Below are 12,977 nucleotides of genomic sequence, written 5' to 3' on the forward strand. Positions count from 1 at the left end.
GATGCAATTTCTAAGGAAGTTGAAAAAATGCTTAAGGCCCGAATCATATATCCTATCCACCATTCCACATGGGTAGCTAACATTGTGCCTGTAAGAAAGAAAAATGGGGAAATTCGTATCTGTGTTGATTTTCAAAATTTGAATCAAGCAAGCCTGAAGGACAACTATGCTTTACCAAATATGGATCACATTTTGCAGACAGTGTCTGGCTCAGAGATGATGTCGATGTTGGATGGCTTTTCTAGTTACAACCAGATTATTGTAGCAGAGCATGAGCAGCACAAGACAACATTCATCACTCCATGGGGAACATTCGCATACAACTGCATGCCTTTCGGTTTAATAAATGTCTGAGATACTTTTCAAAGGGATATGGATTCCTCTTTCAGGGATTTCCGAGACAGAATAATTGTAGTTTATCTGGACGACTTCATGGTGTTTTCAAAAAAATGGACAAATCATTTTCGGGATTGGAGTGCAGTATTACATCGTTGTTGTGAGCACGGGATTTCTTTGAATCCTAAGAAATCAGTTTTTTGTGTCACAGAGGGCAAATTGTTAGGTCATATTTTCTCAAAAGAGGGACTCAAGATTGATGCTGAGAGAGTTAATGTAATTCAACGTCTCAGTTTACCCTCAAGTCGGATTGGAGTAAGATCGTTCTTTGGTCAAGTGAATTTCTTAAGAAGATTTGTTCCAGAATTTGCTGAGACCACCAAACACATTGTCGGCTTGCTAAGCAAGCAACATCCTTTCAAGTGGACCGAAGAGGCCAGAAATGCTTTTGAAAGAATTAAGGGATCATTTGCAAATGCGCCCACTCTTGTTAATCCAGATTTCATAAAGGATTTCATTTTGTACTGTTATGCATCAGACCATACTATGTCTGCAATTCTGTTACAGTTGGATGAATATGGGGCTGAATTGCCCATAGCGTTCATGAGTACTCCACTCAAGAAGCATGAGCTTAAGTATTCACCTATGGAGAAGCATGCATATGCTATTGTAAAAGCCATGAAACAGTTTTGATACTATATCCTGCATTCTCACTCTATGGTTTTTGTCCTAGATTCAGCTGTAAAAAGCATTTTGACTTAGCAGGAGGTTGGACTAAATAAGAGAGCAACTTGGGTGACGAAAATCCAGGAGTATGACCTAGACATTCGCCCTACGAAGACAATTAAAGGGCAGGGCTTATGCAGGTTGATAGCGGAAAATGAGGTGGAAACTGAAGAGGAGTTACCATTAACTCTTTTTGTTAGATTGCAAGATATTTGGTTCTCTGATGTGGCGTATTATTTAACTTATGGTAGCTGCCCAAATCATCTATTGGCTAAAGAACAAAGGAATCTAAAATTAAAATTTGCAAAGTATGTAATTTGGTAGGATGTTTTATACAAAAAGGGTTTAGATGGAACATATCTAAGGTGTGTAGATAAACCTCAATAGCAAAAGCTGCTGGAAGCCTATCATGGAGAGGTTTGTGGGGGACACTTCTCATCATCTGTTACTGCTTTCAAAATTTTGAGGAATTGTTTTTATTGGCCCGACATGTTTCAGGATGCCTATATTCTTGTGAAAGAATGTGAGAAATGTCAATTGTTTTCTAGAAAGCCACATTTGGCAGCTCTGCCTCTAAGGCCTGTAGTGATGGATGAACCTTTTAAATAGTGGGGCATTGATTTCATAGGCCCAATAAACCCTCATTCCAGTGCAAGTCACATGTATATTTTGATAGCAACTAACTACTTTACTAAGTGGGTAGAGGCCATTCCCACCAAAAAGGCGAACTCAGAGATTGTGTGTAGTTTTCTCAAGGATTACATCCTAGTTCATTTTGGGTTACCCTAGAAAATTGTGATAGATAATGTGTCATATTTCTCCTCCGAAGAGTTGACTTTGTTTTGCTATGATCATCATATTTCCCTCTCACATTCTTCTGATTATTTCCCATAGGGCAATGGTTTGGCCGAATCTAGCAACAAGAATTTGATAGTCATCATGAAGAAGCTAGTTGACGAGAGTGCTCGGAATTGGCATAAGAAGTTATATGAGGCTTTGTGGGTGGATAGAACCACACCCAAGAGGACCATTGGAATGGCACCTTTTGAACTTGTGTATGGCATAGGAGCGAAACTTTTTTTGTCGCTAGAGTTATCAGCAACCAAGCTGCAAACAGTAGTGGAAGATTTCTTCTTTCAAAATGCTTTGGAGAAAATAATCATGTATCTGAAAAAGTTAGAAGAAGAGAGAGATTTGCTGGTGGATAGGATTTCAAAACATTAGAGCCGAGTAAAGAGGATTTTTTACATGCAAGCTCGACCAAGAGGTTTCCTAGTACGAGATGAGGTTCTGCTATGGGACAAAAGGAGAGAGTCCAAAGGTGCTCACGGAAAGTTTGATTCATTTTGGAAGGGCCCTTTTAAAATTTGCGAAGCAGTAGGACAAAATGCATTTAGACTCAGCTATGCTGACGGAATGATCATGCCTTATACCTACAATGGGCAAGATCTCAAGCTCTATAAATTGTAAATCCTATGTTTGAGTCACTTGTACATAGTAGTCTACGCGTTTTTTGCTGTGTCCCTGATCCTTTCCCCTTTCTTTTATGTTCTGCAAAACCAGAGTCTGTGAGTTCCTTGCATTTGCCTTTGAAAAATAGAATCCCCAGTCAGAGCCAATGTTACCGCACCATTCATTCCTCATGGCAAGAGTGGGTCATCTTTTCATTTTCATGTTGGAGTCCTAGTTCATGCCATATTACCTTGGTTCAAGTCCATAATGTGTCCTCAAATCCTTTTTCTAGTCATTTAAGTCAGGTTCAGACAATTGATTGAAATCCTTGAACACGTCAAACCGTTCTGAAGTGGGTTCAAGAGGTACATTTAGGTTGAATAGGTTCCAAGGTGTTCAAAAAAAGTTTTTCATACTAACATTTTCTCTAAGTGTTTTGCAGTGGATCTTTAATAAAGATTTTTCTGTTCGGTGATATAACATTTGTGTTGAGGTTATTGAACTGAGTTCAAAGGGTTCAAATATGTTCAACGTGTTCAACACAGCAAGTGGTCAATAGTTTGATGCGGCGTACATCTTGAACAACTTGAACACTCAAGAAGTGGGTTCAAGATGTTCATCTGGGTTCAATTTTGGTGGGTCCCGTAGTTTCTAATGTTTTGGGAAGTGCATTCATTGCTAAATACGGAGAGGCAGAACCACATCTTAAAGTGATGTCATTCTTTGGCTTTTTCAAAGTAAGCGAATGTTTTGGGAACTGGCAGTTTCTTAAAGCACGCCGCAATGCATTTAATGCATGCGTGCGAGGGTCTAATCTACAAACTTGCCACGTCCAAACTGAAATTGCGAAATCATTGCATTTAATGTGTTTGTATCATTACCTTTCTCAATAAGGTATGAAAATCATTTGTGTTCTGCATTTGCTACTTGTTACTGGACTTTTGTTTATGTTACTCCAGGATAGGAGTCTTTCTTGCTGCTAGCCGTTGTCCGATTATAGAGCTGTGAAGGTGAGTCTTTCCTTATTTTCTCCAGTTTTTTTCCCTTGTATTTTCTCTCATATAGAAGGTTTCATTGCAATCAAATTTAGGTTTCTTGTTTTGAAGTCATGAAGTCCACTCTGCATTTGTTTGGAAACATCTTTAGCTTGGTGTCCACAGAAGCCATAGTTAGTGATACTGACCTGAAAGGAGAGAACCTTGAAGATTTGAAAGAAAGGGTGTTCAAGGGTATTGATAAGTCTTTTTGTATAGAGATTTTGAGTAGTGGACTTTTAGAAGCCGCAGCCTTTCCTCCAGCAATTCCTTGTCCAGAGTTGGTTTGGGAGTGTATTGCTAGATATGACCCTATATCTGAAACTATTAAGAGAGATAATGGCGAAACCCTCCTTGCCATTAACCGTGAGGTGATTGTTTCAGTTTTCAAGATACCAGATTACCAGTTTTCTAATTTCTCTCCTGCGCAGTCAATCAGTGAGTTCAATGCAGATAGAGCTGGACACCGAAATAATGTGGCGAAATTCTGGTTGAAGGTCCCACAAAGAGGTGGTTCTAGGCTACCTAAAAATCCTAACAAGAACCACATGTTGCCACATATCCATGATGTGATGCTTCTGTTGCATCGAGCCAGAGGTTCTGCTGAAGCTTATAGCTTTGATGATTGGATATATTGCTATGTGCAGTTAGTTATGGAAGGAAAACAATATTTGGATTGGGTAGAGTTAATTGCTGATTCAATGAGAGAGCAGTTGAGTTTCGCGAAGCAGTTTCAACAAAACTTCTTCATGTCCTCATATCTCTTGTATTGTCTAGCTTGTGTTAAGGAGTTAATGGGTGTACCAAAGTAGCTCACTGAGGAAGATGTTCTGGTGTATGAGTTCTATCCTATGCTGCAAAAAGACAATGCCCTACAAGATTTCAAAAGGATACACAATGCATTCCTGGGTGATATGTGTCATGAACTAAAGGGTACAAAGGCCAAACGGATTTCAGATGATGCAAAGACCATGATTAAGAAGTTCGGTAGTTTTTACATCCAGTTCCCACGATTTTGCTATATACGGGTTGGAGGCTTTGAAGAGGAACCCTTCAAGCTTCCGCATTTCTGTTCTAATTGTTTTGTTCTAGCAGAAGTATGTAGACAACTGACCTCTATGGTCAAGAAGGCACAACCTAAGGACAAGTGGGAAGGTCATTTTCCAATACAATTGGGAGTGTTGTCTTGTAGTTCAAGGTCTAATGCACTAAGTATAGGAGCAGACCTTAGGAATTTTAATTTCTCTCTATATTCTAAAAGGAAGGGGTTTGACAATAAGGGATTTTCTCGGAATCTTGGTTTAATGCCTTATCTTCCCATGCCACAGTTAGAAGACTTCTGGGAAGACTGTACAGATGAACTTGAAGTTTTCAACAGGGAAAACATGAGATTGGTGCTAGAATAGGTTGTCTTTTTGCAAGTAAAGTGAGACATTAAAGGGCTTGAAGAGAATTATATTGAATTGTTTGAACTAGGATATTTAGCCCATGTAGAGACTGAAATGCCCCCAATTAATTGGGATGAGGAGGAAAATGATGACATACAATTGAGGACCGAATGCGTTCTGGAAAGAACCGTTGCATGGGTGGCTAAAAAGAAAGCAATAAAGTCAGGCGCCAAGTCCCTTTCTGCACGAAATATATCTTCACCAAAACATCCTTCTAATAGTGCTCATGTTCGTGCAGGTAAGGAAATCAAGTCGGCTAAGCCTAGATGCGGGTCTATCCCAACTCTGGATTTTAGTACCCCTCAGCATACTCAATCACATAGTGTCGCCTAGAGCAAGATGGACCAGGTCAAGGATATGGGAGTAAAAGATGTCGTGCTTGAGGCTCAGATTTTTGAAATTGAATATTTGGATGGTGAAGTTGCTTGTGCTCTAGACTCCCAAACAGTGATTGTGGCAATCACACCACCACCAAAAATGATTGAAGGAACTTCTCATTCCGCTACGACCCCTAAATGATTAACAACCTCAGTGAACAAGAAAAGGAGTTTTCTTCTTGTGACCATTCCGATTCAGGAGATGGTTGCTACGTACTCCAAGAAGAATCCAAATTCGAAAAGGTTCAAGACCACCGCTCACCTAAACAATGAAGAAGAAACTAGAAAATGGATGGCCGAAATTGCCTCATACAAATCGAAAGATGAAAACAAAGAGGCTGGTTTTGATGATTTTGAGATCACAAAAGTAGAGTTGGGAAAGATGAGCAGAGATACAGATAACCATTTTTTCCAAGTGTCAGCGAAGAAAATGCTTACCCGGTTAGAGAAGGATGGACGGGAGAAAAGAGAACTTAAAAGACACATAAGTGTTTTGGCTCAGTTCATCAAAAGTATCGGTTGCCTTGGAGCAATTCCAATATCCCATGCCACTAAGAATTTCGACCCAACTTCTCTGGAAAACAAGAAGTTGATGAACCAAGTTCAACGGGCTAAGAGCATCGCTGAAGCGGTTGAGAAGTGGATTGAACAAATAATCAAAGAGGGTGAAAAGTACATAACTGACTCCCGAAAATTGTGTGATGAAGTAAAGAGCCTGATTTCTGAAATCGAAAACCAACTTGTACCGTGGGAGAAAGAAGAGCACAAATGGAAAAATGTCCTGCCTCTGTTTGCAAAAATCGAAGAATATGGGACTACCAGGTTTCTGACAGAACATTCAATTAAGTTGGTGGCCGATGAATGTCAACTTTTTGTGTTGAAGAAAACTATCATGTGGTGAGTGATCACCTTTCAGTCGATGATTACGGATGCAAGAACCTCTGTCTATGAACTCCAGGATTTGCAAAGCACTATAGTCAAGGATAATAAAGTGGTTAATCCCGATCATGACTGGGAGTTAGGAATCTGCGGGTCAAGCACACAGGAAGCAATCAAATCTTTCTGGTTGAACATGGAGAAGATCAGAGTCAAGAGTAGATTCACACTGGAGGATATAACCAAGGTGGCTAGGATCGAATCTATGGTTTTCATTGGGAATGATCAACTGCCAAAACACTCAGAGAAGATGGTGCAACATAAGTGGAATAAAGAGGTGGCAAAGGTGAAACTCAATGCAATGAAAGTCCCAAGCCAATCCATGGTCCAAGAACTCACAGCTGCTCATGATGCTCATGAAGATGGAGAAGATGATAATGATGGAATATGACATAATGCATCCACTTAGGGCTACTTTTCTTTATTTATAAAACATTTCTTATGGTTATGCAGAAACTTCGAGACATCTGTCCCAAAATACTCTTTGTTGGTTTTGTTACTGTTTCATCGGGGAGTGGTCAAGTTTTCAAGGAGACCTTCCCCGTTTAGACTATAAATTAAGTAAAACAGATGATAGAAGTGTTAGATTTTAGTAACTAATTTTATGAACTTCGACTGAAGTTTTTGTTTTCGTATTTTCTGTTCTTAATCAAATGAAGAATCAGATGATTGGGATCTATTTTGGAAAAAGATTGGCAGATGTGTTTTTGTGCCTTTGTTGCATAAGGATATATATATTAAATCTGATCATATTGTTTTGGGGGAGAAGAAAGATCTGTGTATTTTGAATCTGAATAGATAACATATCTTTGCATGTGTTCATCCGATCAATTAACAGTAATTGATCATTTCATTGTAGTATTTCATTATTCCTCTGATGTTCTTTCCTTTGAATGTGTTGTTTACTCTAGAAAAGATTCATGATTGAGGGCGGATTTATTTTCCCTAAATTTGTTCATCTTTTAACAGTTTAGGTGGAAGAAGTATATTGAACTTTGTTTCAGTTGCTGTAGTTACATGTTTTGAAAATTAAGAAAATAGCTTTCATTGTTTTATGAGACATGAGAAAAGTTACAGCCTTTCATCCAAGAATGAAATAGGTGGCCATACACACTTTCTGGTTAAAAGCTTTCATTCAGATATAAATAAAAATAGAACACATTTCATGAAAAACTAAGATAGGGAGTTGTACCTATGCAAAAAAATTCAGAGGGAAGTGATTAGAACAACACTTACCCAACTGTTCAGTGAATCATTTGTTCTTAGAATAAGGTAACAGAGTTTAAGATTAATCATTTAAAATTAAAGAGAAAATCTGTTCACTAACAGATTTTTGGCGACTTTGCTGGGAAAGCGAAGCAAAGAGAAAACTAAGTTTTCAGTAGACCGGTATGCCATAGACATAACAAAACTGAACTCAAATTGGCAAAATTGCTCTGAGTTCAGGAAGCCTGTTGAGATTGAGTCTTGTTTGAAATAGTTTAGTTTTTCATACGAGTAATCACCCTGGATTCTTGTCCATTTACTAGAGCACAAAGAAGAGAAGGACTGGTTGATAACAGTTTTGAAGAATTGCAAAATCTGTCATTTGCCCCAAGTTTTACTCCTAGAAGGAAGGCCAAAAGAAGACCTTCATCTCCTATCAGAGTTACCCCTATATCTTCTTCTTCCCCTTGGAAAGCACTAACACTAACTGGAATTCAAGCCCCTCCCCTTGTGACCATTCATCTGGTGTTCATTATGGCTCAACCCTAGGGTGCGGGTGTTGGACCTCATGCTCTCGCAGCCCATAATCCACTACCAAAAGGAGCAAAGGATGTTTTACCCAAATATAAAGGTGATGGGAAAGTTTCAGTTGAAGAGAATTTGAACTCTTTGAATGTAGCAACTGGAATCCTAGCAGTTTAATATGAGGACGTGGCTGTTAGGCTTTTTGTCCAAACCCTCACTGAAGGGGCAATAGAATGGTTTAGCCAGCTACAAGCAGGATCCATAACTGACTGGCAAACCGCTTTTGAAAAAAGATTCCAAAGCACTGATGATGAACACATGTTATTGGCTCAACTCACACAGATGAAGAAGGAAATTCATTAGCTGATGAGGGATTATGTAGCGAGATATAATAAGATTATTCACAAAATTCCTCAAGCCAAGAGACCAACTGCAGATAAGCAACAATGTTTCTTCGTAAATTCCATGCCACCTGACGTAGGATTTCACCTTAGAAGAAGTAGGCCGGCAGACCTAGACACTGCACAAAATGAGGCTATACAACTTGAAGATGATTTGATAATAGCTGGAAAATGGAGGAAAGATGTCCAAACTCCTCAGGGACAATCTCAGGCTTCTACGTCATCTACCGATCCGGTTGTTCAGTGGCTTGTCAATGATCTAATTGCTTTAAAGAGGCAAATACCTAAGCCCGGAAACTCTTATCCATAACCTTATCAGGATATAAGCAGGAGAACTTCAAATCAATATAACTATGGATGACTGTTGCAACTTCCTGCAGTTCCACAAAGATTATAGATAGAGCCACCTCCTGACAAAGGTGTCATGTGTTCATTTCATCTTACCACTGATCATGATGGGGTTTCATGTCCTGATATGATCAGACATGTTCAGATGCAAAACACAAAGGATGAATTAGGAGAGTTCACCGAAGGAGAAAGAATTCAAGAGGTACCTAGCGACTCTGAAACTTTCTACCTCGAATATGAGTCAGATTCAGAAAAAGGTAGAAACATTTTGGCGACTCTTGAAGGTTATTCATGTGCGATTCTAACTAGGAATCAATGAACCTCCCAACCTTCTTCCTTTGTGAATCCCTCTGGAAGCAATTTCAAAGGCAAAGATCTCCCAGGTAATAGTTTTTCAAAGATTTCTGAGGTCAAGATTTTGCAAAGGAACCATGAAGATCATAAGAGCTCTTCCTCTTCTTCCTCCTTTGATATCATCGAATTATTTAAGGCCTCTACCGTTCAACTTCCTAGTACTGAGTATTTAAAGCTTAACCCAAAAGAGTTAGATAAACTAGACAAATATGTTAAAGGAGTTTCCTTTTCGGAGTCCTAAGTACATGGATGTATGGAAAATAGTGATTTAGCTACTCCTGAAGGGTCTTCATCTATCCCCTGCTCATTAGCTAATCTGGTAGGTCCCTATGCTTTTCATGATACAAAGTCTGGGCATGAGGTTGAGATTCCGAAACCTGAACCTTTCTATATTTCCCTTCTCCTGAATGGTTAGAAGTTAAGTAATTGCATAATTGATTAAGGGGCTTTAGACAATATAATGCCTTCTCTTGTGGCTAAATCTCTAGGTTTGACCCTCACTAAAATATTTGGGAGATGCTTTTCAATGGATGGAAAATAGGTTCCTCTTATTGGTCAGGTAAAGCACGTCCAGGCAGTGCTGGCAGCATGCCCAAATAAAAGAGTAAGATTAACTATACTGGTTGCTAATACTCCGACGAGTTACGAAATGCTTCTGAGTAGGACATTTTGCAAAGATCTTGGAGGTAAAATCAAAATGGACTAGACTGAAGCCATCATTCCCCTCGGAAAATAGAAAATTAAGCTTGAACCTAAGCCCAAGAATAAGTATACTGTATTTCCCTCAAATAACCCCAAAGCTCAGATTTTGTTTCAGGAGTGTGAATTTGGAAACTATCTTGTTCTTGCACCTAGTGAAAAGAAAACGGACGAGGCGGCTAATGAACTTGATGGACTATGGCAGATGGAGTTTGATGGAAGCTGCGCTAACTCCGGTTCCAAAGTAGGGGTGGTTTTGTTGTCACCAACTGGTAATATTTTCCCCTTTTCCTTCAAGTTGGATTTGAAGAACACTAATAATACTGCTAAATACGAGGCACTATTTTTGGGATTAAGTAAGGCTAAATGTAAAGGAATTAAGTTGCAGAGTTAATCATTAGGTAGGTAAGAAATGTCTATATGGTTAAGAATGACAGGTTGAGGCATTACAGGAATAGACATAGGGATGAGTTAGAATTCTTTGATGCCTTCTCGATTGAAGCAATTCTGAGGGAGCAAAATAGTAGGGCAGATTCATTGGCTGTGTCAGCCTCACTTTTATTACCACATCCAGATTTTAAAGATAACTCATATAGGATTGAAATGATCTATAGGCCCAGTGTTCCTGATAATGTAGATCATTGGCAGGTTTTTGATGCGGATGCACAGATCAAAGATTTCCTAGAATGTGCTCAATCATTTTCTCGATCATATTTTGAAGGCTCTGAGAATGTTTGCAAAGAGTTTAGTCTAGACCCAAAGGTAGATCCCACAAATAGCTTTATTCAGCTGAAAGGTAACAAAATTCCAAAGGGGTTAGTGACACTGGAGAGATTTTTCACCAGAGATGATGCATTCATAGGTAACAAAGTTCCCAAGGATGACGGGAAAGGAAATTGCGAGAAAATAAATCTGGGAGATGAAGCTAATCCAAAAGAAGTGACAATCGACAGGTGTTGTTCTACGGAGGAAAAGAGAGCACTTGGCACACTGCTTAAGGAATACATTGATGTTTTTGCTTGGTCTTATGACGACCTGAAGGAGTTTAGAAATGGACATTTTCAACATCAGATTCCACTGAAGCCAGGCGCCTCTCCTTTTAGGCAAAAATTGAGGAATTTTAACCCCATTATGGCGGATGCAATTTCTAAGGAAGTTGAAAAAATGCTTAAGGCCCGAATCATATATCCTATCCACCATTCCACATGGGTAGCTAATATTGTGCCCGTAAGAAAGAAAAATAGGGAAATTTGTATCTGTGTTGATTTTTGAAATTTGAATCAAGCAAGCCTGAAAGACAACTATGCTTTACCAAATATGGATCACATTTTGCAAACAGTGTCTGGCTCAGAGATGATGTCGATGTTGGATGGCTTTTCTGGTTACAACCAGATTATTTTAGCAGAGCATGAGCAACACAAGACAACGTTCATCACTCCATGGGGAACATTCGCATATAATTGCATGCCTTTCGGTTTAATAAATGTCTGAGCTACTTTTCAAAGGGCTATGGATTCCTCTTTCAAGGATTTCCGAGACAGAATAATTATAGTTTATCTGGATGACTTCATGGTGTTTTAAAAAAAAAGGATAGATCATTTTCAGGATTTGAGTGTAGTATTATAGCGTTGTTGTGAGCACGAAATTTCTTTGAATCCTAAGAAATCAGTTTTTTCTGTCACAGAGGGTAAATTGTTAGGACATATTGTCTCAAAAGAGGGAGTCAAGATTGATCCCGAGAGAGTTAATGCAATTCAATGTCTTAGTTTACCCTCAAGTCGGATTGGAGTAAGATCGTTCTTTGGTCAAGTGAATTTCTTAAGAAGATTTGTTCCAGAATTTGCTGAGACCACCAAACACATTGTCGGCTTGCTAAGCGAGGAACATCCTTTCAAGTGGACCGAAGAGGCTAGAAATGCTTTTGAAATAATTAAGGGATCGGTTGCAAATGCACCCACTCTTGTTAATCCAGATTTCATAAAGGATTTCATTTTGTATTGTTATGCATCAGACCATACTATGTCTGGGATTCTGTTATAGTTGGATGAAAATGGGGCTGAATTGCCCATAGCGTTCATGAGTACTCCACTCAAGAAGCATGAGCTTAAGTATTCACCTATGGAGAAGCATGCATATGCTATTGTAAAAGTCGTGAAACAATTTTGATACTATATCCTGCATTCTCACTCTGTAGTTTTTGTCCTAGATTCAGTTGTAAAAAGCATTCTGACTCAGCAGGAGGTTGGACTAAATAAGAGAGCAACTTGGGTGATGAAAATCTAGGAGTATGACCTAGACATTCACCCTACGAAGACAATTAAAGGGCAGGGCTTATGCAGGTTGATAGTGGAAAATGAGGTGGAAACTGAAGAGGAGTTACCATTAACTCTTTTTGTCGGATCACAAGATATTTGGTTCTCTGATGTGGCCTATTATTTAACTTATGGTAGCTGCCCAAATCATCTATCGGCTAAAGAACAAAGGAATTTAAAATTAAAAGCTACAAAGTATGTAATTTGGCAGGATTCTTTATACAAAAAGCATTTAGATGGAACATATCTAAGGTGTGTAGATAAACCTCAACAACAAAAGCTGCTGGAAGCCTATCATGGAGAGGTTTGTGGGGGACACTTCTCATCATCTATTACTGCTTTCAAAATTTTGAGGAATTGTTTTTATTGGCCCGGCATGTTTTGGGATGCCTATATTCATGTGAAAGAATGTGAGAAATGTCAATTGTTTTCTAGAAAGCCACATTTGGCATCTCTACCTCTAAGGTCTATACTGATGGATGAACCTTTTAAACAGTGGGGCATTGATTTCATAGGCTCAATAAACCCTCATTCCAGTGGAGGTCACATGTATATTTTGATAGCAACTGACTACTTTACTAAGTGGGTAGAGGCCATTCCTACCAAAAAGGCGAACTCAGAGATTGTGTGTAGTTTTCTCAAGGATTACATCCTAGTTCGTTTTGGGGTACCCCATAAAATTGTGATAGATAATGTGTCATATTTCTCCTCTGAAGAGTTGACTTTGTTTTGCTATGATCATCAGATTTCCCTCTCACATTCTTCTGATTATTTCCCACAGGGCAATGGTTTGGCCGAATCTAGCAACAAGAGTTTGATAGTC

This window comes from Cryptomeria japonica, chromosome 3 (assembly GCF_030272615.1).
Source record: "Cryptomeria japonica chromosome 3, Sugi_1.0, whole genome shotgun sequence".
In the NCBI taxonomy this organism is placed as follows: domain Eukaryota; kingdom Viridiplantae; phylum Streptophyta; class Pinopsida; order Cupressales; family Cupressaceae; genus Cryptomeria; species Cryptomeria japonica.